Source organism: Macaca fascicularis, chromosome 13 (genome assembly GCF_037993035.2).
Source record: "Macaca fascicularis isolate 582-1 chromosome 13, T2T-MFA8v1.1".
Taxonomy (NCBI): domain Eukaryota; kingdom Metazoa; phylum Chordata; class Mammalia; order Primates; family Cercopithecidae; genus Macaca; species Macaca fascicularis.
This window is the reverse complement of record NC_088387.1, coordinates 56,730,344-56,757,059: the sequence shown is the minus strand read 5'-3', so window position 1 is coordinate 56,757,059 and position 26,716 is coordinate 56,730,344. Positions and strand designations below refer to the sequence as shown.

General features: G+C 44.6%; 1 non-coding gene across 1 annotated transcript; it reads left to right on the top strand.

The window, feature by feature from the left end:
• Positions 1-12,267: 12,267 nt before the first annotated feature.
• On the top strand, positions 12,268-12,464 carry LOC123568494 (small nucleolar RNA SNORA74). The gene has a single exon (XR_006691869.1). It is a non-coding gene; the product is annotated as a small nucleolar RNA SNORA74 (small nucleolar RNA).
• Positions 12,465-26,716: the final 14,252 nt, after the last annotated feature.

The following is a 26,716-nucleotide window of genomic DNA, read 5'->3' as shown; positions in this document are numbered from 1 at the left end:
CATTCTCCTGCCTCAGCCTCCTGAGTAGCTGGGACTACAGGCGCCTGCCACCACGCCCGGCTAAGTTTTTTTATTTTTAGTAGAGACGGGGTTTCAATGTGTTAGCCAGGATGGTCTCGATTTCCTGACCTTGTGGTTCGCCTGCCTTGGCCTCCCAAAGTGCTGGGATTACAGGGGTGAGCCACCGCGCCGGGCCAATATTTTCTTTTTTTTGAGATGGAGTCTCACTCTAACACCCAGGCTGGAGTGCGGTGGCGTGATCTTGGTTCACTGCAACCTCCGCCTCCTGGGTTCAAGTGATTCTCCCACCTCAGCCTCCCAAGTAGTTGGGATTATTACAGGCACCCACGACCACACCCAACTAATTTTTATATTTTTAGTAGAGACGAGGTTTCAACCATGTTGGCCAGGCTGGTCTTGAACTCCTGACTTCAGGTGATCTGCCCTCCCCAGCCTCCCAAAGTGCTGGGATTACAGGTGTGAGCCACTGCATCCAGCCCCTACCACTTTAAAATTAATGGTAGAACTCCAAAATGAGTAGTGCAGATGGTATATGTGCCCCTCATATCACTACACCAGAAAGAAAGGGAGGAAAAAAATAAGGAAAGAAGAAAAAAGGAGGGAAGGAAGTAAAAAAGGAAGGAAGGGAGGGAGGAAGGAAGGAAGGAAGGAAAGAAGGAAGGAAGGAACTATTGGAGCCCTATTACCAGCTGAACTGAACACCTCTATGAGAACTGGAAATTTAGCTTCATTTTGATCAACTCTTTTCTTTCTTTCTCTTTCTCTTTCTCTCTTTCTTCCTTTCTTCCTTTCTTTTTTCCTTTCTTTTTGACAGGCTGTCACCCATACTGGAGTGCAGTTATGTATAATAACTCTGCATTTTTGTTTTGGTTTGGTTTGGTTTGGTTTGATTTGGTTTTGAGACAGTGTCTCACTCTGTCGCCCAGCAGGCTGGATGCTTGGTTCACTGAAACCTTGATCTCCTGAGCTCAAGCCATCCTCTTGCCTCAGTCTCCTGAGTAGTTGGGACTACAGGCACGGGTCACCATGCCCAGCTTTTATTTTATTTTATTTTATTTATTTTATTTTTGAAACAGAGTTTCTCTCTTGTTGCCCAGGCTGAAATGCAATGGCATGATCTCGGCTCACTGTAACCTCCACCTCCTGGGTTCAAGTGATTCTCCTGTCTCAGCCTTCCGAGTAACTGGGATTACAGGCATGCGCCACTACACCCAGCTAATTTTGTATTTTTAGTAGAGACGGGGTTTATCCCTGTTGGTCAGGTTGGTCTTGAACTCCCAACCTCAGGTGATCCGCCCACCTTGGCCTCCCAAAGTGCTGGGATTACAGGCATGAGCCACCATGCCTGGCCTATTTTTTTATTTTTTATTTTTAGTAGAGACAAGGTCTCACTATGTTGCCCAGGCTGGTCTTGAACGTTTGAGCTCAAGCAGTCCTCCCACTTTGTCCCAAAGTGCTGGGATTACAGCCTTGAGCTGCCGTACCCAGTTATCATCTTTTTTCAAATACCAATTCTTTCTGGGTTAATTATACGTGTTTGATACTTTGTTCATTTAATTAGGGTTTCTCAACAGTGCCACCACTAACATTTTGGGCTGAATAATTCTTTCCTGTGGGGGCTGTTCTGTGCATTGTAGGATGTTTAGCAGTATCTTGGCCTCTATTCACTAGATGCTAGTCACACTCCCCTAGTTGTGACAACCAAAACTGTCTCTAGACATTGCCAAATGCCTCAGACAGTTCTCCAGTTGAAAAACACTGTTTTAGTGAGTTTGTTCTAAACATATTTCCAAACTCAATTCAGTTTTTATCTGAAGGTCAAAAGCTACAGCTCAGAACTGGAATTAATATAGAAAGGAAAAGACAAGATTTTTTCATTAAGGGAACACTGTAATTTTTTTTTTTTTTTTTTTTTTTAATTTTTAGTAGAGATGGCAGGGGCATCTCACTATGTTGCTCAGGTTGGTCTCGAACTCCTGCGCTCAAGTGATCCTCCCCCTTTAGCTTCCCAAAGCGCTTGGATTACAGGCATGGGATTACATCATATGCCTGGCCTGGGAACACTACAATTTGATCAAAATTGTCCCTCTTGCCCATGTTCTGGCCACATTGAAATGCAAATAGAATTATTAAATCAGGCAGGCAGCCAAGAGCAATCTTTGAACTGTATGATGCATAGACCTAATAACAGGTTTGCATTCTTCTACTCACTTATGATATATAGAATGCTATTTCTTCATATTTTCCTAACATGTTCAATAATTTCTGTTTCTTTTAGATTTATAATATCTTTAATGTTTTCTTAATTATAAAAACTCCACATTATCTTGGGAAATTTACTTGAATTCTTTTTAATTTCCTCATACGGAAGTTATTTTCGGCCGGGCGCGGTGGCTCAAGCCTGTAATCCCAGCACTTTGGGAGGCCGAGGCGGGTGGATCACGAGGTCAGGAGATCGAGACCATCCCTGGCTAACATGGTGAAACCCCATCTCTACTAAAAATACAAAAAACTAGCCGGGCATGGTGGCGGGCGCCTGTAGTCCCAGCTACTCGCAGTCTGAGGCAGGAGAATGGCGTGAACCCAGGAGGCGGAACTTGCAGTGAGCCGAGATCTCGCCACTGCACCCCAGCCTGGGCGACACAGCGAGACTCCGTCTCAAAAAAAAAAAAAAAAAAAAGAAAGTTATTTTCAAGGTTGGGTGTGGTGACTCACGCCTATAATCCCAGCACTTTGGGAGGCCAAGGCAGGTGGATCACCTGAGGTCAGGAGTTCTAGACCAGCCTGGCCAACATGGTGAAATCCCCTTTCTACAAAAATACAAAAAAAAAAAAAAAAAAATTAGATTGTAGGTGCCTGTAATCTCAGCTACTCGGGAGGCTGACGGGGGGAGAATCACTTGAACTTGGGAGGTGGAGGTTGCAGTGAGCAGAGATCGCCCCATTGCACTCTAGCCTGGGTGACAGAGTGAGACTCCGTGTAAAAAAAAGGAAAAAAAAAGGTATTTTCAAAGTACTTCGAGATAACTGAAAAGTTCTCCATGAGTCAAAAATGTACCTTTCAGCACTATTCACAGTAGCCAAAAGGTGAGCTCGACCTAAATGTCTATCAATGAATGAATGGGTAAAGAAAATGTGGTACATATAAATACAATGGAATATTATTCAACCTTAAAAAGGAATGAAATTGTGATAGATGCTGCAACATGGATGAACCCTGCAGATATTATGCTAAGTGAGGTAAGCCAGTCACAATAGAACAAATATTGTATGATTCCACTTACATGAGGTACCAGGTTAGTCAAATTCATAGAAACTAAAGTAGAATGGTCATTACCAGGGCCTAGAGGGAGGAGGGAATGAGGAGTTATCTTTGTTGTTGCTGTTGTTTGATACGGAGTCCTGCTCTGTGGCCCAGGCTGGGGTGCAGTGGCTCAATCTCGGCTCACTGCAAACTCCACCTCCCAGGTTCAAGCGGTTTTCCTGCCTCAGCCTCCCAAGTAGCTGGGATAACAGGCACCCGCCACCACGCTTGGCTAATTTTTGTATTTTTAGTACAGACGGAGTTTCACCATGTTGGCCAGGCTGGTCTCAAACTCCTGGCCTCAAGTGATCCGCCCACCTCGGCCTCCCAAAGTGCTAGGATTACAGGCATGAGCCACCGTGCCCAGTCTTGGGGAGTTATCTTTTTTTTTTTTTTTTTTTTTTTTTTTTTTTTTTTTTTTTTTGAGACGGAGTCTCGCTGTGTCGCCCAGGCTGGAGTGCAGTGGCCGGATCTCAGCTCACTGCAAGCTCTGCCTCCCGGGTTTTTACGCCATTCTCCTGCCTCAGCCTCCCGAGTAGCCGGGACTACAGGCGCCCGCCACCTCGCCCGGCTAGTTTTTTGTATTTTTTAGTAGAGACGGGGTTTCACCGTGTTAGTCAGGATGGTCTCGAACTCCTGACCTCGTGATCCGCCCGTCTCGGCCTCCCAAAGTGCTGGGATTACAGGCTTGAGCCACCACGCCCGGCCGGGGAGTTATCTTTTAATGGGTATAGAGTTTCTCTTCGGGATGATGGAAAAGTTCTAGCAATGGATAGTAGTGATGGTTTGTACAACAATGGGAATGTACTTAATGCCACAGAACTGTATACTTACTAGTTAAAATGATAAATTTACATTGTATATATCTTGCCACAATAAAAAAATCAAATCAAACATTCAGCAATATACACTCTACATTAAACATGCAACCTTAATATTTCATTCACCAAAAGCTCTTTTCTGTGTGATATGCATGGACACGCTCACTGTTCCTTGGAATTTGGTCTAATATGTTTCCAAATGCCCTGTTGGACTGCACTATAGTCAATCCAGTGATTTCTGTCCAATTGCTTAGGTAAGTCATTCCCACGGGAACTCACTGAGCTCATTCTGACACTCAGAAGAAATTGGCCTTCTTTATTCTTTTTTTCTGAGTCCCAACCTTGAATTTAGTTCATTAACCTCAAAAATCATTCAGATCATTAGGAGCTGAGAATTAATATTGTTTCTCTCATCGACTGGGAAGCAAAGTACAAGCAGCACCCCATTTCTTTCCTTTGCACAAAATCTTATTAATAAACATTTGACACTACGTCTGCGAAATTGATTTGTTCTGTTGGTAACATAAAAAATTGAGTGTGTCTCTAGTAGAGTGCATTGTGCACAAAATTATTCTCTATACTACTCAAAGTCGCAAAAGAGTTGTCACACGAGTCATGTGGGATGAAGTGCAGTCAATATTTAAACGCATATAAGTCAGGGCATTTGTTGTCTGATTGCTATAGACAGCATAGACACCCTTCTTCTACCATGAACCCCTACACCCAAATCAGTATCAGTTAACATATATGGATTCATACGTAAGGGAGTTTTTATTTTGAAATTGAGAATGTGGAGAGAAAGTCATTCCCACAGGAACTCACTGAGCTCGTTCAGAGAAGGGGAGAAGCTGAAGTTAAGGAAACGGAGAATGGAAGGAGAGCAAAAGGATCCTACCTCCTTCCTTGGACTGGTTTTGAGTTCACTTGTGAGGGTTAGAGTCAGACGTTGATGGAATTATTCAAGAGGGTCTTTGAGAGACCAGTCAATAACAGAGAAGGAAGAGGAAGAGGCCCTTTTCTCCCACTTCTGTTTGTCGCAGCACTGTTCTTGGACTCTGAGACCTGGAAGCATTAAGCGTACCCAGAGACCACAGCTTGGGGGCAGGGAATCAAAGTGTGGCACCATGAGGCCACAGACAGCAACTGTGGATGAAGAGGATCCAAATCTGGAGAAGATGCAGGTGGGCGGCAGGGGCAGGCACTAGGAAGCACCCCTTTGGCTATTCCAAATAGTAATGCAGGGTCACTGTGGAGGGAAGGGGGAGAGAATCTCTTATTTTTTACGTTTTTAACCTTTTATTTTAAAAAAATTTTGTAGACAGGATCTTGGTATGTTGACCAGCCTGGTCTCAAACTCCTGGCCTCAACTGATCCTCCTGCCTCAGCCTCCCAAAGTATTTGGATTACAGACATGAACCACAGCGCCCAGTCTGAGAGTCTCTTTATGAGTACAGCAATTCATAAAAGCCAGTAGATACTGAATTACACACAGATTGTTTTATTTAACCCTTATAATAATATCCTGTGAAGGTGGTATCATTATTATTATTATTATTTCCACTTTACAGATGAGGAAAATGAGCCTCAGAAAGGTTAAGTAACTTTCCCTTGGACACGTGGCTCCCAAGAGGCAGGGCTGAGATTAGAACCAAAGTATATTTGACACAAGGACCTACGTTCTTAACTGCTGTACTTTACTGCTTCCTAATGTAGAAAACGAGGACAGGACAGGCGCCGTGGCTCACACCTGTAACCCCAGCACTTTAGGAGGCCGAGGTGGGCAGATGACTTGAGGTCAGGAGTTCAAGACCAGCCTGACCAACATGGTAAAACCCCATCTCTACTGAAAATACAAAAATTAGCCAGGCATAGTGACGTATGCCTATAATCCCAGCTACACAGGAGGCTGAGGCAGGAGAATCATTTGAACCCGGGAGACAGAGGTTGCAGTGAGCCGAGATTGCACCATTGCACTCCAGCCTGGGTGACAGAGCAAGATTCCACCTCAAAAAAAAAAAAAAAAAGGAAAACAAGGACAGGTTTGGAATGTCAGAATTCCAAATGCTTTTAGTTGCTCCATTTTATGCATTAACTCTTACTTTATAAAACACTACTAAGAAAGCTGCAGGTCTTAAAATATGTGCATGGTTTTGTCATCTTCCTACTAAATGCCATAGACAAAGACTTGTAGTCTTTCTTATAAGTTCATACATTCAATATAAGTATGTGACTTTCTTTTGTATCCTACAATAGAACTTTAAAAATGCTCAGCATTGGCTGGGCACGGTGGCTCATACCTGTAATCCCAGCACTTTGGGAGGCTGAGGCGGGTGGATCACGAGGTCAAGAGGTTGAGACCACCCTGGCTAACACGGTGAAACCCCATCTCTACTAAAAATACAAAAAAATTAGCTGGGCGTGGTGACAGGCACCTGTAGTCCCAGCTACTCAGGAGGCTGACGCAGGATAATGGCGTGAACCCGGGAGGTGGAGCTTGCAGTGAGCTCAGATCGCACCACTGCACTCCAACCTGAGCGACAGAGCAAGACCCCATCTCAAAAAAAAAAAAAAAAAAAACAAAACTGCTCAGCATTAAAGTGGGAACCAACAACTTATCCCACGCCATTTTCAGATAATGTTGTTTAAAGATAAATGCCCTCTAAAGCAGCAGGCCCCAACATTCTTGGCACCAGGGACCAGTTTCATGGAAGGCAATTTTTTCATGGACCAGAATGGGGGGGGGTGGATTGTTTTGGGATGATTCGAGTACATTACATGTATTCTGCACTTTATTTCTACTATTATTAATATTACATTGTAATGCATAATGAATAATCATACAATTCACCATAACATAGAATCAGTGGGAGCCCTGAGCTTGTTTTCCTGCAACTAGACAGTCCCATATGGAGGTAACGGGAGACAGTGACAGATCATCAGGCATTAGATTCTCATAAAGAACATGCAGTCTAGATCCCTTGCGTGCACAGTTCACAATAGGGTTCGTGCTCCTGTGAGAATCTAATACCACCACTAATCTGACGGGAGGCAGAGCTCAGGTGGTAATGCCAGTCATGGGGAGGGACTGTAAATACAGAGGAAGCTTTGCTTGCTCGCCCGCCACTCATCGCCTGCTGTGCAGGCCAGTTCTTAACGGGCCACACGGACCAGTACCAGTCCATAACCCGAGGGTTGGTGACCCCTGCTCTAAAGTATAATTGTGAAAAAATTCAAGAGTATTTTCATTCACCTCTCACTTTCTTTATCACTTGGAAGTGTATATAATTCACACACCAGTTTGTCTAAAAAGTCTGAATGCAAACTTCCTGAGATGAGGGGCCTATTTTACTCTCCGTTGTATCTCTGGAGCCCAGAACTGTGCCTTCAGTAGAGTAGATGCTCAATACATACTTGCTGAAGGAAGAAATGAGTGAGTGAATGTATCCAGACTACGTGAGGAAAAGGGGAGGGAGTGTTTTGGACACACACAATGAATGGAACTATTAAGCCTATCTGGCCCCTGGGGAGTTATAGTCACTACTTCTGGTGCCTGGCCTGTGCTTTCGTGCAAATACCTGGTCCAGGTGGCCCAGCTAATTGTTATAGCTGCCTTAGGCCCCGGCATCTTGTATTTTGAAGCCTAGCCTGTGGAAGAGTTCTCCTTGAGTCAGAAGCCCACTGTGGGGCCAATAAATATACTCCCCTCTCTACTCCTCACAAAAGTCCTGAATGGAGGACCATGGAGGAGGATGATCAGTTTCAGCTATGAGGAGTTATCAAGTAAGGCAGATACCATGGCCCACATGCCCTCTACTTTACTCATTAAACTGAGGTCCCTGGACCAGCAGCATCACTTGGGAGCTTATTAGAAATGCAGACTCTCAGGCCTACCCAAGACCTGTTGAATCAGAATCTGCATACTAACACAATCCCCAGATGATTTCTAGGAACATGAAAGTTTGTGAAGCCCTGTTATACAATAACAATAACACTCTTGCAACATTTCTGCCAGACACCAGGTAGCTTTTTGGTATTCCTTTTACCTTGGTAGTATATTTTTAGGCTCTTATTTTGCCTCTTTTTTAATTCTTATTTTTATTATTTATTCGTTTTTGTTTTGGAGACAGAATCTCACTCTGTCGTCCAGGCAGGAGTGCAGTGGCACAATCTCAGCTAACTGCAACCTCTGCTTCCTGGAGTCTTGCTCTGTTGCCCAGGCTGGAGTATGGTGGCACAATCTCAGCTCGCAGCAACCTCCACCTCCCCAGTTCAAGCAATTCTCCTGCCTCAGCTTCCCGAGTAGCTAGGATTACAGGTGCCTGCCACCATGCCTGGTTAATTTTTGTATTTTTAGTAGAGACGGGGTTTCACCATGTTGGCCAGACTGGTGTCGAACTCCTAACCTCAGGTGATCCACCTGCCTTGGCCTCCCAAAGTGTTAGAATTGCAGGCGTGACCCACTGTGCCTGGCCCATAATCCATTTTTTTTTGGGAGGGGGGACAGAGTTTCATTCTTGTTGCCCAGGCTGGAGTGCAATGGTGCGATCTTGGCTCACTGCAACCTCCACCTCCCGAGTTCAAGTGATTCTCCTGCTTCAGCTTCCCAAGTAGCTGGGATTATAGGCGCCTACCACCACACCCAGCTAATTTTTTGTATTTTTAGTAGAGACGGGGTTTCTCCATGTTGGCCAGGCTGGTCTGGAACTCCTAACCTCAGGTGATCCACCTGCCTCAGCCTCCCAAAGTGCTGGAATTACAGGCATGAGCCACCACGCCCAGCCCCCATAATTCTTTAATACTACCAATATCCATAAAATGTCAGCATTTTTATTCAGTGGGGTTTCTCTTTTCCTGGTACAGGTTGAAAATAATAGACAGGGTCTACCCTTTCCCTATCTACTATTTGAGAGACAGGGTCTTACTCTGTCACCCAGGCTGGAGTGCAGTGGGCAATCAGCGCTCACCATAACCTCAAATTTCTGGCCTCAAGCGATATTCCTGCCTCAGTCTCCCAAAACACTGGGATTACAGGCCTGAGCCACCACACCCAGACCAAATTCTGTGTTTTTTGTTTATTTGTTTGTTTGGTTGGTTTTTTTTTTGAGACGAAGTCTCACTCTTGTCCCTCAGGCTGGAGTGCAATGGCGCAGTCTCGACTCACTGCAACCTCCGCCTCTCTGGTTCAAGAGATTCTCCCGCCTCAGCCTCCCGAGTAGCTGGGATTACAGGCACCTGCCACCATGCCCAGCTAATTTTTGTATTTTTAGTAGAGACAGGGTTTCACCATGTTGGCCAGGCTGGTCTCAAACTCCTGACCTCAGGTGATCCACCTGCCTTGGCCTCCCAAAGTGCTGGAATTGCAGGCGTGAGCCACCGCGCCCGGCCCAAATTCTGTGTTTTAATTGCTGTCTTTAGACTATTTATTTTCAATAATAAGATAGGGTTTACACCTGCCATTTTATTTTTGGTTTTCTGTTTGTCCCCTCTGAAGAAACACATTTTAGGTTCTCCAAGGTATCCTCTTGGCATTGTTCTACAAGTGTGGGATTAAGAAGGTGGCATTCCAGCTCTCCTCCCTCAGGGACTGGGCTCTCTCCCCTTTCTATAGCCTTGATAGAACTGAGGAGTCTAAGAATTGTAAAATAGGTTTTTTCCCATTCCCTTCGAAAATTCCTCCTAGGCAGAGAGGACTGTTAGCTTCAGCTGACTTTGTTAAACTGATTATCTGTTCACTGGTGCCACAGTGGATGCTGAAACGAAGGATCCCCACTTCATAATCTTGAGACATTTATTTACATGTCTCTCTCTCCTTCTAGATTGTGAATAATATGTGGACAAGATCTGTACATCATTCGTCATTGTATCCCCAGCAGCTACCAGATGTGGATGCCTTATTTACTAATATTTAGCCCAAAAAGATCAGACATGTTTTTAACTCTTTATTTTTAAGTAATTCAAACTTACAGAAAAGCTACAAGAATTCTACAAAAGCTCTCTGATACCTGTTGCCCAATTCACCAATTGCTCATATTTTGGCACATTAGCTCTATCATTCTCTCTTTCAGGAATCAGTCTTTTTTTTTTTTTTTTTTTTTTTTTTTTTTTTTTGAGACGGAGTCTCACGCTGTTGCCCAGGCTGGAGTGCAGTGGTGCGATCTCGGCTCACTGAAAGCTCCGCCTCCCGGGTTCCCGCCATTCTCCTGCCTCAGCCTCCTGAGTAGCTGGGACTACAGGCGCCCGCCACCGCGCCCGGCTAATTTTTTTTGTATTTTTAGTAGAGACGGGGTTTCACCGTGGTCTCGATCTCCTGACCTTGTGATCCGCCCGCCTCGGTCTCCCAAAGTGCTGGGATTACAGGCTTGAGCCACCGCGCCCGGCCTTTTTTTTTTTTAATCCTTTGTTCAACTTACTTTCATTTCCATTTAGTGCCTCATATTAGTTGTCTTTTCTCTCTGAATTTACCAATTTTCATACACCAACAAAAGGGAGGAGAGGGAGTAAAAAGGATCAGATGAACTTATGAACCATTGGCTTTTCATCCATTGAAAGCTACGAGATTGGCCAGGTATGGTGGCTCATGCCTGTAATCCCAGCTCTTTGGGAAGTGGGTGGATTGCTTGAGGCCAGGATTTCAACATCAGCCTGGGCAACATGGCAAAACTCTGTTTCTACAAAAAATACAAAAATTAGCCAGGTGTGGTGGTGGCAGGAAGGCTGAAGTGGGAGGACCGCTTGAACCCAGGAAGTAAAGACTGCAGTGAACTGTGACCGCAGCACTGCACTCCAGCTTGGGTGACAGAGTAAGTCCCTGTCTCAAAAATAAATAAATAAATACAACTATAAGATTTTTTTTTTTTTTTGAGACAGAGTCTCGCTCTGTCCCCCAGGCTGGAGTGCAGTGGCACGATCTCGGCTCACTGCAAGCTCCGTCTCCTGGGTTCAGGCCATTCTCCTGCCTCAGCCTCCCGAGTAGCTGGGACTATAGGCGCCCGCCATCGCACCTGGCTAATTTTTTGTATTTTTAGTAGAGACGGGGTTTCACCGTGGTCTCGATCTCCTGACCTTGTGATCCGCCCGCCTCGGCCGCCCAAAGTGCTGGGATTACAGGCGTGAGCCACCGCGCCTGGCCAACTATAAGATTTATTAATGAGACACTAAGAAAGGCATTTAACATGTCTATAAATATGGTCAAGCTAGAAAAAAAGAGGAGCTACCTTCTAGAATAGGCTATTTTTACCAGCAGAATTGCTATAGAAAATAATTATGTTGCATTACATAAATAGCTTTTCCTGGGAGCATAATGATAACTCTGCTTCTGCTTTTTAAGAAGTCAGCCAAGAAAGGTTGGGAGAAATCTACTATATTGTCAAAAAGTAATTTTTCATACTAGTCTGAGGGGCTAACAACATTTAGGAAGAACCTGGCTTGCCATGGAACGTAGAGGATGTGGGTGAGTGTTAATGACAGTGGGTTTCATGGCCAGGAACCGTGACTCACTCCTGTAATCCTAGCACTTTGGGAGGTTGAGGAAGGCAGATCATTTGAGGTCAAGAGTTCAAGACCAGCCTGGCCAACATGGTGAAACCCTGTCTCTACTAAAAATACAAAAATTAGCCAGGCGTGCTGGCGTGTGCCTGTAATCACAGCTACTTGGGAGGCTGAGGCACAAGAATTGCTTAAACCCAAGAAGCAGAGGTTGCAGTGAGCTGAGATCCCACCACTGCACTCCAGCCTAGGTGACAGAGTGAGACTCTGTCTCAAAAAAAAAAAAAAAAAAAAAAAAGTGGATGTCAAAGATACGTCTTCATATCCCATAGGACACTTGTTTAAATTTTGCCAGGTCAAAGGGAGATTATTCTTATTCTGATTTTAACCCACACTGATTCTAATATATTGAGTTGTGTCATTTTCCTTTAAGGAAGTACAAAGTTTCAATGAAACAGCTGAATTGACAGGAGTTCCAAGAATTGCAACAAACAGAATAAAAAGAACAATGAAATCATTCACAAAAGAGGCCATTCACAGACAGCTTGGTACCACTGTAGTAAAAAAAAAAAAAAAATTAGAACAAACTGGAGTGAAAGGAAAGTATAGTTCAGGATTCTGGATTTTAAAAGTTCTATCCAGCAGTCGTTAGCTCTCCTGGCTAGTGTGATGCCTGTGATGGTGTTTCACTGTTGGAACAGTAAGCACTGTCTTCATTGAGGCTTGGCTGCAGCTGCTGTTTTGGTGTGGGGCCAAGTACCTTTGGGCAGTGTTTCGCACCTCTGAGAGTGAAATGACTCCTGTGGATTAAGTCCTAATCTGAGTGCAAACAATCTTTTCTGTTAAAAAAAAATAGTTTTGAGGCCAGGCGTGGTGGCTCCTGCCTGTAATCCCAGCACTTTGGGAGGCTGAGGCGGGCGGATCACTTGAGGTCAGGAGTTTGAGACTAGCATGGCCAACATGGTGAAACCCCGTCTCTACTAAAAATACAAAAATTTAGCTGGGCCTGATGGCATGCACCTGTAGTCCCACGTACTCAGGAGGCTGAGGTAGGAGGATCGCTTGAACCCAGGAGGTATAGGTTACAGTAAGGCAAAATTGCACCACTGTCCTCCAGCCTGGGAGACAGAGCAAGATTCTGTTTCAAAAAAAAAAAAGTTTTGGGTTAAGTTTAATTTCTTTTCTTTCAAAAAAAAAAAAAAAAATATATATATATATATATAGAGACAGGGTCTTGCTCTATTGCCCAGGTTTGTCTTGATTCCTGAGCTCAAGAGGTCCTCGTGCCTCAGTCTCTCAAAGTCCTGGGATTACGGGTGTGAACCACCATGCCCAGCCAAGTTTAATTTTTTTTTTTTTTTTTTTTTTTTGAGACGGAGTCTCGCTCTGTCACCCAGACTGGAGTGCAGTGGCCGGATCTCAGCTCACTGCAAGCTCCACCTCCCGGGTTTACGCCATTCTCCTGCCTCAGCCTCCCGAGTAGCTGGGACTACAGGCGCCCGCCACCGCGCCCGGCTAGTCTTTTGTATTTTTTAGTAGAGACGGGGTTTCACCGTGTTCGCCAGGATGGTCTCGATCTCCTGACCTCGTGATCCGCCCGTCTCGGCCTCCCAAAGTGCTGGGATTACAGGCTTGAGCCACCGCGCCCGGCCCAAGTTTAATTTTTTAATTTTTTATTTATTTTTTTGAGACGGAGTCTCGCTCTGTTGCCCAGGCTGGAATGCAGTGGTGCGATCTCCACTCATTGCAAGCTCCGCCCCCTGGGTTCACGTCATTCTCCTGCCTCAGCCTCCCGAGTAGCTGGGACTACAGGTGCCCACCACCACAGCAGGCGAATTTTTTTGTGTTTTTAGTAGAGATGAGGTTTCACCATGTTCGCCAGGATGGTCTCGATCTCCTGACCTCGTGATCCACCTGCCTTGGCCTCCCAAAGTACTGGGATTACAGGCATGAGCCACCGCGCCCGGCCTAATTTTTTTGTTTGTTTGTTTTTGCTTTTGTTTTGTTTTGTTTTTTGAGACAGGGTCTCACTCTGTTGGCCAGGCTGGAGTGCAGTGGTGTGATCACAGTTCACTGCAGCCACGACCTCCCAGGCCCAAGCAATTCGCCCACCTCAGCCTCCCAAGTTAGCTGGGACTACAGGCGTGTACCACCACACCTGGCTAATGTTTTGATTTTTCTGTAGAAATGAAGTTTCACTATGTTGTTCAGGCTGGTCTCAAACTCCTGGCCTCAAGCCATCCTCCCACCTCAGCCTCCCAAAATCCTGGGGTTATAGGCGTGAGCCACTGCACCTAGCCAAGTTTCATTTCTGACCTATAAACGTTATCATTATAAGTCCTTCTGCTAAAGAGATACAACCAAAGTGTACCTATTCATTCATTTCACAGATATTGCATGCCAGGCCCCACACTGAGCTGAGTACTGTTCTAGGAACATGATATGTAACAGCAAGTAAAACATCCCTATCCTCACCAAGCTGATCTTCAAGTGAAGGAGACAGACGAGAAACATAATGCATAAGGAAATCAGGTAATGTGTTAGAAGGTGGTGAGCACTATAGTGAAATAAAATCAAGGTTAGGTGGATCTGGCATGTGTGGAGAAGCAAATTGCAATCTTAAGGGTAGACTTTGTTAGGAATTAATTTTAAGCAAACGGTGTAAATGTTTAGGGGAAGAACATTCCAGGAAGTGTTAACAGCTGCACCGAGTCCCAAGAAAGCAGTATAGTGGCTTATTCCGGAAACAGCAAAGAGGCCAAAGTGACTGCATAGTCGGCCAGGTGGGAAGGTCAAGGAAATTGGGTAGGGCCTGGGGCTGTTGAAGGATTTCAGTTTCCACTATTTCCTTGCTTCCTCTGAACAAAGCACTTTTAAGCAGAGAGGAACTCAATTTGGCTTTCATTTTAAAGGGTCTCTGTGGGCCAGGAGTGGTGGCTCATGCCTGTAATCCCAGCACTTTGTGAGGCCTAGGCGGGTGGATCACCTGAGGTCAGGAAATCGACACCAGCCAGGCCAACATGGTGATACCCCATCTGCACTGAAAATACAAAAATTAGCTGGGTATGGTGGCAGCGCCTGTAATCCCAGCTACTTGGGAGGGTGAGGCAAGAGAAAGGAGAATCGCTTGAACCCGGGAGGTGGAGGTTGCAGGGAGCCAAGATCATGCCATTGCACTCCAGCCCGGGTGACAGAGCAAGATAATGTCTTAAAAAAAAAAAAAAAAGGAAAAAAAAGGGTCCAGGCGCTGTGGCTGACGCCTGTAATCCCAACACTTTGCGAGGCTGAGGCAGGCGGATCACGAAGTCAGGAGATCGAGACCATCCTGGCTAACATGGTGAAACTCCGTCCCTACTAAAAATACAAAAAAAAAAAAAAAAAAAAAAAAAACCCAACAAATTAGCCGGGCATGGTGGCAGGCGCCTGTGGTTCCAGATACTCAGGAGGCTGAGACAGGAGAATGGGGGGAACCCAGGAGGCGGAGGTTGCAGCGAGCTGAGATTGCACCACTGCACTCCAGCCTGGGTGACAGAGTGAGACTCTGTCTCAAAAAAAAAAAAAAAGTGGGGGGATCTCTCTGGCTTCCCTGTTGAGAATAGACTGAAGGGGACAAGACAAAACAAGGAGACCAGGTGGGACAGGTGGGAGCCTACTGTTATGATCCAGGCTAGAGCTGGGAGTGGTTCAAACCAGCATGTAGAGTGGCAGGGATAAAAAGGGATCACATTCTGGATGAGTTCTGCAAACAGAACCAACAGAATTTACAGAGGGATAGGATGTGGACTGGGAGAGAAAGAGAAGAGTCAAAGTGACTCCAGGGTTTGAAGCCTGAACAACTACAAAAAATGGAGTTGTCATCAGCTGAGGTGGGAAAGCTGCTGATGCAGCAGGCTTGAGGGTAGATCAGGAGTTCAGTTTTGGATACACTGCTTTGACATCCAAATGGGGCCATAAGTGGGCTGTAGATATGTGAATCTGGAGTTCAGGAGAGAGGTCTGAGCAGGAGACATAATTTGGGAGTTGTAAGTATGTAGACAGATAATAGTTACTCACTTTTTTCCATCCTTTTAATATGAATGTTTTCAAACATACACAAATGCACATACATTTAGTACATATACCTTCTAGGCCGGGCGCGGTGGCTCAAGCCTGTAATCCCAGCACTTTGGGAGGCCGAGACGGGCGGATCACGAGGTCAGGAGATCGAGACCATCCTGGCGAACACGGTGAAACCCCGTCGCTACTAAAAATACATAAAAAACTAGCCGGGCGAGGTGGCGGGCGCCTGTAGTCCCAGCTACTTGGGAGGCTGAGGCAGGAGAATGGAGTAAACCCGGGAGGCGGAGCTTGCAGTGAGCTGAGATCCGGCCACTGCACTCTAGCCTGGGCGACAGAGCGAGACTCCGTCTCAAAAAAAAAAAAAAAAAAAAAAAAGTACATATACCTTCTACCTTCATTCAACAATTATTAACATTTTGCCATATTAGCTCTATATTTCTCTATCTTTTAAAAATAAAAATAGAGACAGGTTCTCACTTTGTTGCCCAGACTAGTTTCAAACTCCTGGGCTCATGCGATCCTCTCGCTCTGGCCTCCAAAAGTGCTGGTATTACAGGCATGAGCCACCACGCCCAGCCATATCTGTCTATTTATACACGCTTTTGTTTGTTTGTTTTGTTTGTTTGTTGAGCCGTTTCAGAGTAGGAAACATCTTGTTGCTTCACTCTTGAATACTCTGGCGTTCCTGAAAGAAATGTAAAATCCCCCAAATCAATGAGATAACAGAGCAAATGAAAGCAGATAATGACCAGGGTCAAGGAAGGAGCCCTGGGGCACCCCAAGGATAAGAGGTCTGGGAGAAGGAGCAACCATTAAGGGAGAAGGAACCTGAGAAAGTAGATGTAATGTAGAGTAGGCGGACATTTTCTTCTGATTGCTGATTTTTTTTTTTTTTTTGAGACAGAGTTTCGCTCTTATTGCCCAGGGTGGAGTGCAATGGCGCGATCTCCGCTCACAGCAACCTCTGCTTCCCAGGTTCAAGCGATTCTCCTGCCTCGGCCTCCCTAGTAGCTGGGATTACCAGCGCACGCCACCACACCTGGCTAATTTTTGTATTTTTACTAGAGACAGAGTTTTACCATGTTGGCTGGGCTGCCCGTGAACTCCTAACTTCAGGTGATCTACCCAACAAAGCCCAGTAAAATTTTTTGTAGAGATGGGGTTTCACCACATTACCCAGGCTGGTCTTGAACTTCTAGACTCAAGTGATCTGCCTGCCTCGCCCTCCCAAAGTGCTGGGATTACAGGCATGAGCCACTGCACCCAGCTGATTGCTAAAATTTACCAAAATGTAAAGAGGCAGATACAAAAGGCATTCATGCAAATTTTCCTTCTAATTTCAGAATTTCTTCTTCACACTTGTGGAACAAACTATTTTTTTCTTAGTCTTCTTAAGACTGGGGTAATTATGAAAGGAATCAAATAATTCCTTTTGATTGTTTGAAATGAGCACCCTAATACACCCAGGGGCATAGACTCCATAAATAATGAAGAGGTCAGCTGGGCACGGTGGCTCATGCCTGCAATCCCAGCACTTTGAGAGGGCGAGGCAGACAGATCACTTGAGTCCAGGAGTTCAAGACCAGCCTGGGTAATGTGGTGAAACCCCATCTCTACAAAAAAATTTACTGGGCTTTGTTGTGCACCTGTAGTCCCAGCTACTTGGGAGGCTGTGGTGGGAGGATCACCTGAGCCTGGGAGGCAAAGGCTACAGTGAGCTATGATCACCCTACCGTACTCCAGCCTGGGTGACAGAGTGAGACCTTGTCTCAGAAAAAAAAAAAAAAAAAAAAAAAGATATCAAGTCACAATACTGCTGTCTGAATTGGCAAAGATTCAGTTCAGTTTTCAGCTGAACTGAAGCCAATCAATCAGAGGCTAATTTAGGAAATTAAGAAGCTGAATGACAATTTTGATTTTTTTTTAACCACAGAGTTAACACTTTTTTAAAGGTGTTCCTCACATCAACCTACACAAAATAAACTATGGTTAAAAACTAAAAGTATGACAGTCCAAAGAAGAAGACATATTTAAAATTTTTTTTAAACTAAAACTATTTTCATTCCTCGTAAATATTATTCATAGCCTGTCCATAGCCAACATAAAATGGGGTATCTGTAGCTTCAGGGCAACCTCCTATCCTGTACCTGGTCCTTGGGCATAACCACAAAAAGATTGATTGATTGATTATTGAAAGGGGGTCTTGCTTTGTCACGCAGGCTGGAGTGCACTGGCATGATTATGACTCATCACAGCCTCGAACTCCTAGGCTCAAAGGATCCTCCCTCCTCAGCTTCCTGAGCAGCTGGGACTACTACAGGCAAGAGCCACCACACCCGGCTCAAAAGATTGATTTTTAGATAGGAGGTTGCTAAGCAGTCAAGCAAATTTCATTCATTTTGGACTTTCTGAACACTGGAACCCCTCCTTTTATGACTCAGAAAATAACAACCAACAAAATAAATCATATGTGGAGCTAACATCAGACACGTACTTAACAATAAATAATAAAAAAGAAGTTGATGTTGGCTCTGGCTAGAAATCCAGAGATAAGGCCAGGCGCGGTGGCTCACACCTGTAATCCCAGCACTTTGGGAGGCTGAGGCGAGCAGATTGCTTGAGGTCAGGAGTTTGAGACCAGCCTGGCCAACATGGTGAAACTTCGTCTTTACTAAAAATACAAAAATTAGCCCAGTGTGGTGGTGTATGCCTGTAGTCCCAGCTACTCAGGAGGCTGAGGCAGAAGAATCGCTTGAACTTGGGAGACAGAGGTTGTGGTGAGTCAAGATCTCACCACTGTACTCCAGCTTGGGCAACAGATTGAGACTCTGAAAAAAAGAAAGAGAGAGAGAGAGAGAGAAAGAAGGAGAGAAAAGAAATCCAGAGATAAAATACACTGCATTGAAGACCAGGTAAATGCTTGGATCTAGCATTATGAATTTTATCCTAAGAGAATCTAAGACTGGCCACTCGTGGGAGGCTGAATAGTAATTGCTAGTAACGAACTAATCAGCTTGGGAAATGTCTCTAAGCCCCTTCCCAGAGCCAGTTCCTTTTCTCTTCATTTCCTGTTCTTTGCCCAGGAACCTCTTCTGTCTCATTTTTCAGCCATGCACCAAGTTCGGAAAAGAAACTACCATTTCCTAGGCTTGTGTCTATATAGTTCAGAACAAAATGAAGTCCAGAACAGAATGAGCTCGATTCTGACCCACAGGGAGGGATTTAAAGAAGCAGAGGAAAAAAGAAAAGAAAAAAAAAAAAGTGGAGAAGAAAAGAGGAGGGGCAGAAAAAAGGGAAGAAAATGGGAGGAAAGACTAGGATGACTATTTTTCCACTTAGTACACTGTCTACTAAGTGTAGAAGGACCAAAGAAAAAAAAGCGTTCTATTTTTAAATGAGCTGCTTCCACATTCTAGGAGGGTTGCCAAGGGATGCAGAAAGGCACTGAAATGGGCTTTATAATGCAGCAGTAGGTTCCCTAGGCCTCATCTAGAAGCAGAAAGTTTAGAAGAGAGGAATAAAAGTACTCTGTGTAATAATCTCAGAGGTGATCTGCAATTGGACCAGGGAAACCTTGGCAGATTTGTTCCTTTGACGCAGACTTCCTGTTTCAGCTTCATATGAATTTAAACTGTTGTAACTAGGAATTGTTGCTAGTCTTGGGAGACTGGGTATGTTGAGTTTTGTCCAAGAGCTACCCACGGGCCACCAGGAATAGAGCTGCAGAAGAGAGCTGGGGGAGTAGGCAGGCCTGTCCTGACTGTCACAGTGGCAGAGGGGCCCCAGATCACGCATCCAGCTAACACAAGGAGCAGAGAGCTGGGGGAGTGGGCAGGCCTGTCCCGACTGTCACAGTGGCAGAGGCGCCCCAGATCACGTGTCCAGCTAACACACGGAGCATTCGTTACATGCGAGGTGCTGCTCCCAGGGCTTTATCTTTGTAACCTTGTGAAATAACTATTCCTCCAACCTTATGAATAAGGAAAGAGGTACAGAGAGGTATCTGAAAGGATCTGTCCTAGGTCACTCAAGTGACAAATGGAAAAGCCGGGTTGAACCCAAGTAATCTGGACCTTAGACAGCAGGATTGTAACCACTTTGGAGGATGGGAATTGAAGGGTCCTTGCTCCTCCTTTCTGCCCTGCCTTGTACACCTCCTTTAATTTCTGGCCTATTAAAATTCTAATTATAGGTTATTTTGCTTAAGAGACACAACCAAAGTGTGACTATTCATTCAATTTGCTCATTCCACAAATAGGCCCCATTCTTGCTTCCTCAGGTCCTGGAAATCACCCCCTGCCTCGCTCCCATAGAATTATTTGCAAAACTCAGCCTCAGAAGTAGATTGCTTGGGATTATTACTGTTTGAAGACTATCTTGGTAATTGGGGGAAGGTGAATGGGAGGATGGGAGGAGCCAAGCCCCATGGGTAGAAGGTAGAGAATTGAAGAGGAAGGGAAAGTGGTATTACTATTAGTGGGGCTGAGAAGGGGTGGGAGGTAGGCTTGGAGCGGGTACAGCCTTCTCAGCCCCACCTTTCCTTTGAGATGGCAGCACCCAACCAGGAGAAGACTTGACCGGGGGGTGGCTTGCGGTACTGTTTTCCGACCTCATTTATCGCCATGTTCTTGACCTCCCGCACAGTGCTGGGAGTTTATGCTGATTGAATAGTTGAATAAATGAATGAACTGACTTAGTAACACATGATCTTTTACAAGTTCTTGTTTTCCTCCCTGTTTTGGCTACATAGTGAGTTTCCCTTGTTAACGTTGTATGGAGACATTTCCCTTTTTCTCAAGTTGGTCCCCAGTAACAAAGCATCTAGAGTTTATATGAAAATATCCGTGTCTTGTAAAAGCCCACACGTCCATTTTGCAGGGCCAGGCGATCTACTAACATTAATTGCATTCCACCTCCCTTGCTCCTTTCCTACCTACTTCACTAGCATTTCCTGCCTCAGCATCACAATCCTTGTCACTGAATAACCTTTTTTTTTTTTCTTTTTTTGAGACAGAGTCTTACTCTGTCGCCCAGGCTGGAGTGCAGTGGCACAATCTCAGCTCACTGCAACCTCCACCTCCCGGGTTCAAGTGATTCTCCTGCCTCAGCCTGCCGAGTAGCTGGGACTACAGGCACACACCACCACACCCGGCTAATTTTCGTATTTTTAGTAGAGACAGGGTTTCACCATGTTGGCCAGGCTGTTCTTGAACTCCTGACCTCAGGTGATCCACCCACCTCGGTCTCCCAGAGTGTTGGAATTACAGGCATGAGCCACTGTGCCTGGCCCGCCATTGAATAACTTTTGACTTCACTTGATTAGTAAGTTTAAAATTAAAAATAGCCTGCCCAGGCAACATGGCAAGACCCTGTCTCTAGAAAAAAATTAAAAAGTTAGCTGGGCATGGTGGTGCATACCTGTAATCCCAGCTACTTGGGAGGCTGAGGTGGGAGGATTGATTGAGCCCAGGAGGTTGAGGCTGCAGTGGGCCATGATCATGTCACTGCACTGTAGCCTGGGCAACAGAGCAAGACCCTGTTTCAAAAAAAAAAAATAGATTAAGAAACAGAACATTACTAGAACATGTGCATATTCTATCACCTAGCGAATCTACTCCTAGGTACATACCCAACAGAAATGCAAATATGTGTTCACCAAAAGACACTACTGAAGTGTGATAACTCTTACCATTTTGTCACTTTCACCTTAAATCCTAATTTTCTTTCTCTTTTTTTTTTTTTTTTTTTTGAGACAAAGTCTTGCTGTCTCACCCAGACTGGAGTGCAGTGGTGCGATCTTGGCTCACTAGAACCTCCACCTCTTGGGTTCAAGCAATTCTCCTGCCTCAGTCTCCCAGGTAGCTGGGATTACAAGCATGTGCCACTACACCCGTCTTATTTTTGTATTTTTAGTAGGGACTGGGTTTCACCATGTTGGCAAGGCTGGTCTCGAACTTCTGACTTCAGGTGATTCACCCGCCTCGGCCTCCCAAAATGCTGGGATTACAGGCGTGAGCCACCGTACCCAGCCCCAGCCTAACATATATATATATATATATATATATATTTTTTTTTTTTTTTTTTGGTGGGGGCGTGGTGGGGAGACGGAGGTTTGCTCTTGCTGCTCAGGCTGGAGTGCAATAGCGCAGTCTCAGCTCACTGCAACCTCTGCCTCCCAGGTTCAAGCTATTCTCCTGACTTGGTCTCCCGAGTAGCTGGGATTATAGGCACGTGCCACCACGCCTAGCTAATTTTGTATTTTTAGTACAGACAGGGTTTCTTCGTGTTGGTCAGGCTGCTCTCGAACTCCCGACCTCAGGTGATCTGCCTGCCTAGGCCTCCCAAAGTGCTGGGATTACAGGGGTGAGCCACTGTACCCGGCAATATACTTTAATAAAAGACATTAAGCACTGCAATTACAGTTGAAGCCTCCTTTGACTTTCAATCCCAGTCCCATTACTCTCTCCTTAACCCTTCAACCACTCATAAATTGTGTATTTTTATACCTTCACATCAATGTATTTATGTCCATGAATTCATTGCATTTTTCCTGACTTCTAGTGAGACTGAGGGCTTTCTCCTGTTTCCTCTTCTATGAATTTCCTTTTCATATTATTGGCCTATTTTTCTGTTGGATTTTTCCTTGCTTATTACTTTTAGGAGGCATTTTATTTTATTTTATTATTTTTTGAGATGGAGTCTTGCTCTGTCACCCTGGATGGAGTACAGTGGCACGATCTTGGCTCGCTGCAACTTCTGCCTCCCAGGTTCAAGCAATTCTTCTGCCTTAGCCTCCCTAGTAGCTGGGATTACAGGTATGCACCACCATGCCCAGCTAATTTTTGTATTTTTAGTAGAGATGGGATTTCTCCACGTTGGTCAGGCTGCTCTCGAACTTCCGACCTCAGGTGATCCGCCCACCTCGGTCTCCCAAAGTGCTGGGATTATAGGCGTAAGCCACCACACCCAGCCTACAGATGATTTTTATATGTATTTTAATTTTAAAATACATATAATTGTAAAAATTTAATTTAAATTTAAAATGTTTTAAAATGCAGATAAGAATTACTTTAAATTGTTTTTTGTTGAGATGGTTGGGGGGGTGGTTCTTGCTTTGTTGCCCAGTCGAGTCTTGAACTCCTGGCTTCAAGCAATCCTCCCACTGCAGCCTTTCAAGCAGCTGGGACTGTATAGGTATGTGTAGATGAGGATCTTTAATCTGTGACTTTTTTCTCAACGTTACTTGAAAAACGTGATAGTCCTTGAAAATATTCTAGTTACTTTACAAGGCCTAGGGATGAGTATTAAGAATAGGTGCAAATAATTGCTTAAATTTAAATACTGGAGAGCGCCATTTGGGGTGTTCGGTATTTACCAATGCAAAGCTCTCTTTGCTTTGTTCTCATAAGACCTGCCTTCAAGAGTAATGTACTTTTTGACAATGGCAAGGAGATGGAGGAAATGAGGTCACTAAACAAAAAAATTGGCCAGGCACGGTGGCTCATGCCTGTAATCCCAGCACTTTGGGAGGCCGAGGAGGGTGAATCACCTGAGGTCAGGAGTTCAACAGCTTGGCCAACATGGTGAAACCCCATCTCTACTAAAAATACAAAAATTAGCCAGGCATAGTGGTGTGTGTCTGTAATCCCTGCTACTGGGGAGGCTGAGGCAGGAGAATCACTTGAACCCGGGAGGCGGAGATTGCAGTGAGCCAAGAAAGTGCGGTTGCACTCCAGCCTGGGCGACAGAGTGAGACCCTGTCTCAAAGAAATAAAGAAAGAAACAAAAAAATTGCCATAGCTCCCACTACTCACACTGCTACAATATACAGTATCTGATTTCAGACTTTTCCAACAGAGACCAAAATACGCCATCATCCTTAACTGAAATAATTATTTTGAGCTAAGCTTGAATTTCTGAGAGTTTGCACCTAATACATTAAGCGGTGGAGAGCTGCTCAAAGTCTTCGAGGAAGTCTCACTCTAACTTCAGCTAGCTTAATCTGGCAGCCATAGATGGGATTTAAACAGATCTCAGACTTAATCAAAATGTTCGGTTGCTGTTTCTGCACGCCCCCTTCTGGCTGAGTAAGAGCTCATCGCTAAATGATGCTCCTCAGGAGGCTGAGGAGGCTGAGGCAGGAGAATCACTTGAACCAGGGAGGTGGAGGTTGCAGTGAGCCGAGATGCACCACTGCATTCCAGCCTGGGTGACAGAGCAAGACTCCATCTCAAAAAAAAAAAAAAAAAAAAAAAAAAAGAGCGAGCGCGGAAGTGCTTAACACAGAAAGATAAAACGTGAACTTTCATTAGATTATTTGTCGACATCTGGTGGTAGATAAACCAACAGCTTGTTCCAACTCCCCTGAAATTTTCCCATGGGTTAATTGACAGGGGAATAGGATATTTTGGTTTGACATTTCTTTACAGTCACTTAAAAAATCCTCTCTGAAGGTGTTTCTTCCCTTTGAAATCAGAGAAAAGACACATTTAGTGGTGAGAATCAAAAGCTGAACAGGGGACACTTGGTGTTGGGAACTCTTCACCAAATCATTTCACTTCCTTGTTCCTTCAGGGAGGAAGGCAACCACAGCCTCTGCATTTGCTCCCTGACTTGGTTTACAAGGTTAGTCAAATACCCTGTACCACAGAGTGGCTGGGTTAATGATTCATCTAAATGAGGTAAAAGCCATATGCTATTGCAATGCTGCGTTTCAGACTATTTTTCCAAACTAGTTAACTACTGCACACTAATGATGTAGCTTAATGCTGTGTCACTAGGCTGTTCTAGAACATTTATGTATATTATGTTCACAGTGCTGAAAGAAGCAACAAAGAACTTCCCTTTTTAATAGTTACAGTCTTTCTGAAAGCCCTGTAAGAAAAAAGAAAAAACAGTGACCCAAAGAAACAAGATAGCATTCAGGTAATGTTTAAATCAGACTGGATCTCAGATCAAAGGGCACTTTTTTTTTTTTTTTTTTTTTTTGAGATGGAGTTTCCCTCTTGTTGCCTAGGTTGGAGTGCAATGGCACGGTCTTGGCTCACTGCAATCTCTGTCTCTCGGGTTCAAGCGATTCTCCTGTCTCAACCTCTTGAGTAGCTGGGATTACAGGCATGCGCCACCACATCCGGCTAATTTTTTTTTTTTTTTGCGATGGAGTCTCGTTCTTGTTGCCCAGGCTGGAGTGCAATAGCACGATCTCGCTCACCGCAACCTCCACCTCCCAGTTTCAAACAATTCTCCAGAGTAGCTGGGATTACAGGCATGCACCACCAAATCTAGCTAATTTTTGTATTTTTACTAGAGACGGGGTTTTTCGGTGTTGGTCAAGCTGGTCTCAAACTCCCGACCTCAGGTGATCTGCCTGCCTCGGCTTCCCCAGGTGCTGGGATTACAGCCGTGAGCAATCCCACCAGGCCCTAATTTTGTATTTCTAGTAGAGACGGGATTTCTCCATGTTGACCAGGCTGGTCTCAAACTCCAGACCTCAGGTGATCCGCCTGCCTCACCCTCTGAAAGTGCTGGGATTACAGGCATGAGGCACCGCTCTGGGACAGAACACTATGTTTTGACATCTAGATTCTCAACTTTAAGTTTGTGAAGTTCACCTATGTGGTTTTATGCAGCTGTCATTTGTTCATTCTCATTGATACTTAGCATTCCATCATGTGTATATGCCACAATTTATTCATTCTACCATTGATGGACATTTGGGCAGCTTCCAGCTTTGGTTATTAGGGATACTGCTGCTCTTAATATTCTTAAGTGTGTGTTTTAGGCTGGGCGCAGTGGCTCACACCTGTAATCCCAGCACTTTGGGAGGCCGAGGTGGCGGATCACCTGAAGTCAGGATTTCGAGACCAGCCTGGCCAATATAGTGAAACCCTGTTTCGACTAAAAATACAAAAAATCAGCCAGGCATGGTGGCGGGCACCTGTAATCCCAGCTACTACGGAAGCTGAGGCAGAATTGCTTGAACCCAGAAGGCGGAAGTTGCAGTTAGCTGAGATCGCGCCATTGTGCTCCAGCTTGGGCAACAAGAGGGAAACTCCGTCTCAAAAAAAAAAAAGTGTCCTTTGTTGATCATATATACTTATTTCTATTGGGTATGTACACCTGTGTAATATAAATAAAATTACATATCTATATGTGTGTATATATTTATATATATATATATATAGTTACCAGATGTGTCCAACCATATATCTGAGCATTCTTTTTCTAAATTTTTTTTTTTTTTTTTAGAGACAGGTTTTGCTCTGTTGCCTAGGCTGGAGGGCAGTGGCATGATCACAATTCACTGCAGACTTGACCTCCTGGGCTCAAGCAATCTTCCTGCCTCAGCCTCCCGAGCAGCTGAGACTACAGACATGCACCACCACACCTGACTTATTTTTATTTTTTATTTTTCTTGCTATGTTACCCAGGCTGTTCTGGAACTCCTGGCCTCAAACAATCCTCCCATCTCAGCCTCCCAAAGTGCTGGGATTACAGATGTGAACCACCACGCCCTCCTCATGTGAGCATACTTGTTGCTGTATATCTTTGCCAATACTTAGTACAGTCAGCTCTCCATATCCGTGGGTTCCACATATGTGAGTTCAACCAACCGAAGATGGAAAATATTTGCAGGAAAAAACACAATAAAAAACAACAATAAACAATAAAAATTTTTTTAAAAGTATAACCACTATTTACACAGCATTTACATTGCATTAAGCATTATAAGTAATCTAGAGTGATTTAAAGTATACAGGAGGATGTCATAGGTTATATGCAAACACTACACCACTTTATATCAGGGACATGAGCATCTGCAGATTTTGGTATCCAAGGGAGATCCTGGAACCAATCCTCCATGGATACCAAGGGACAACCGTATTTTGTGTCTCTTTTATTTTAGCCATTCTGCTGGGTATGAAGTGGTATTGCATTGTAGTTTTAAGAAAGACTTTTATTGAGTATACTATACATACATAAAAGTGCACATATCATAAGTATAAAGCTTGGTGAATTGTTATGAA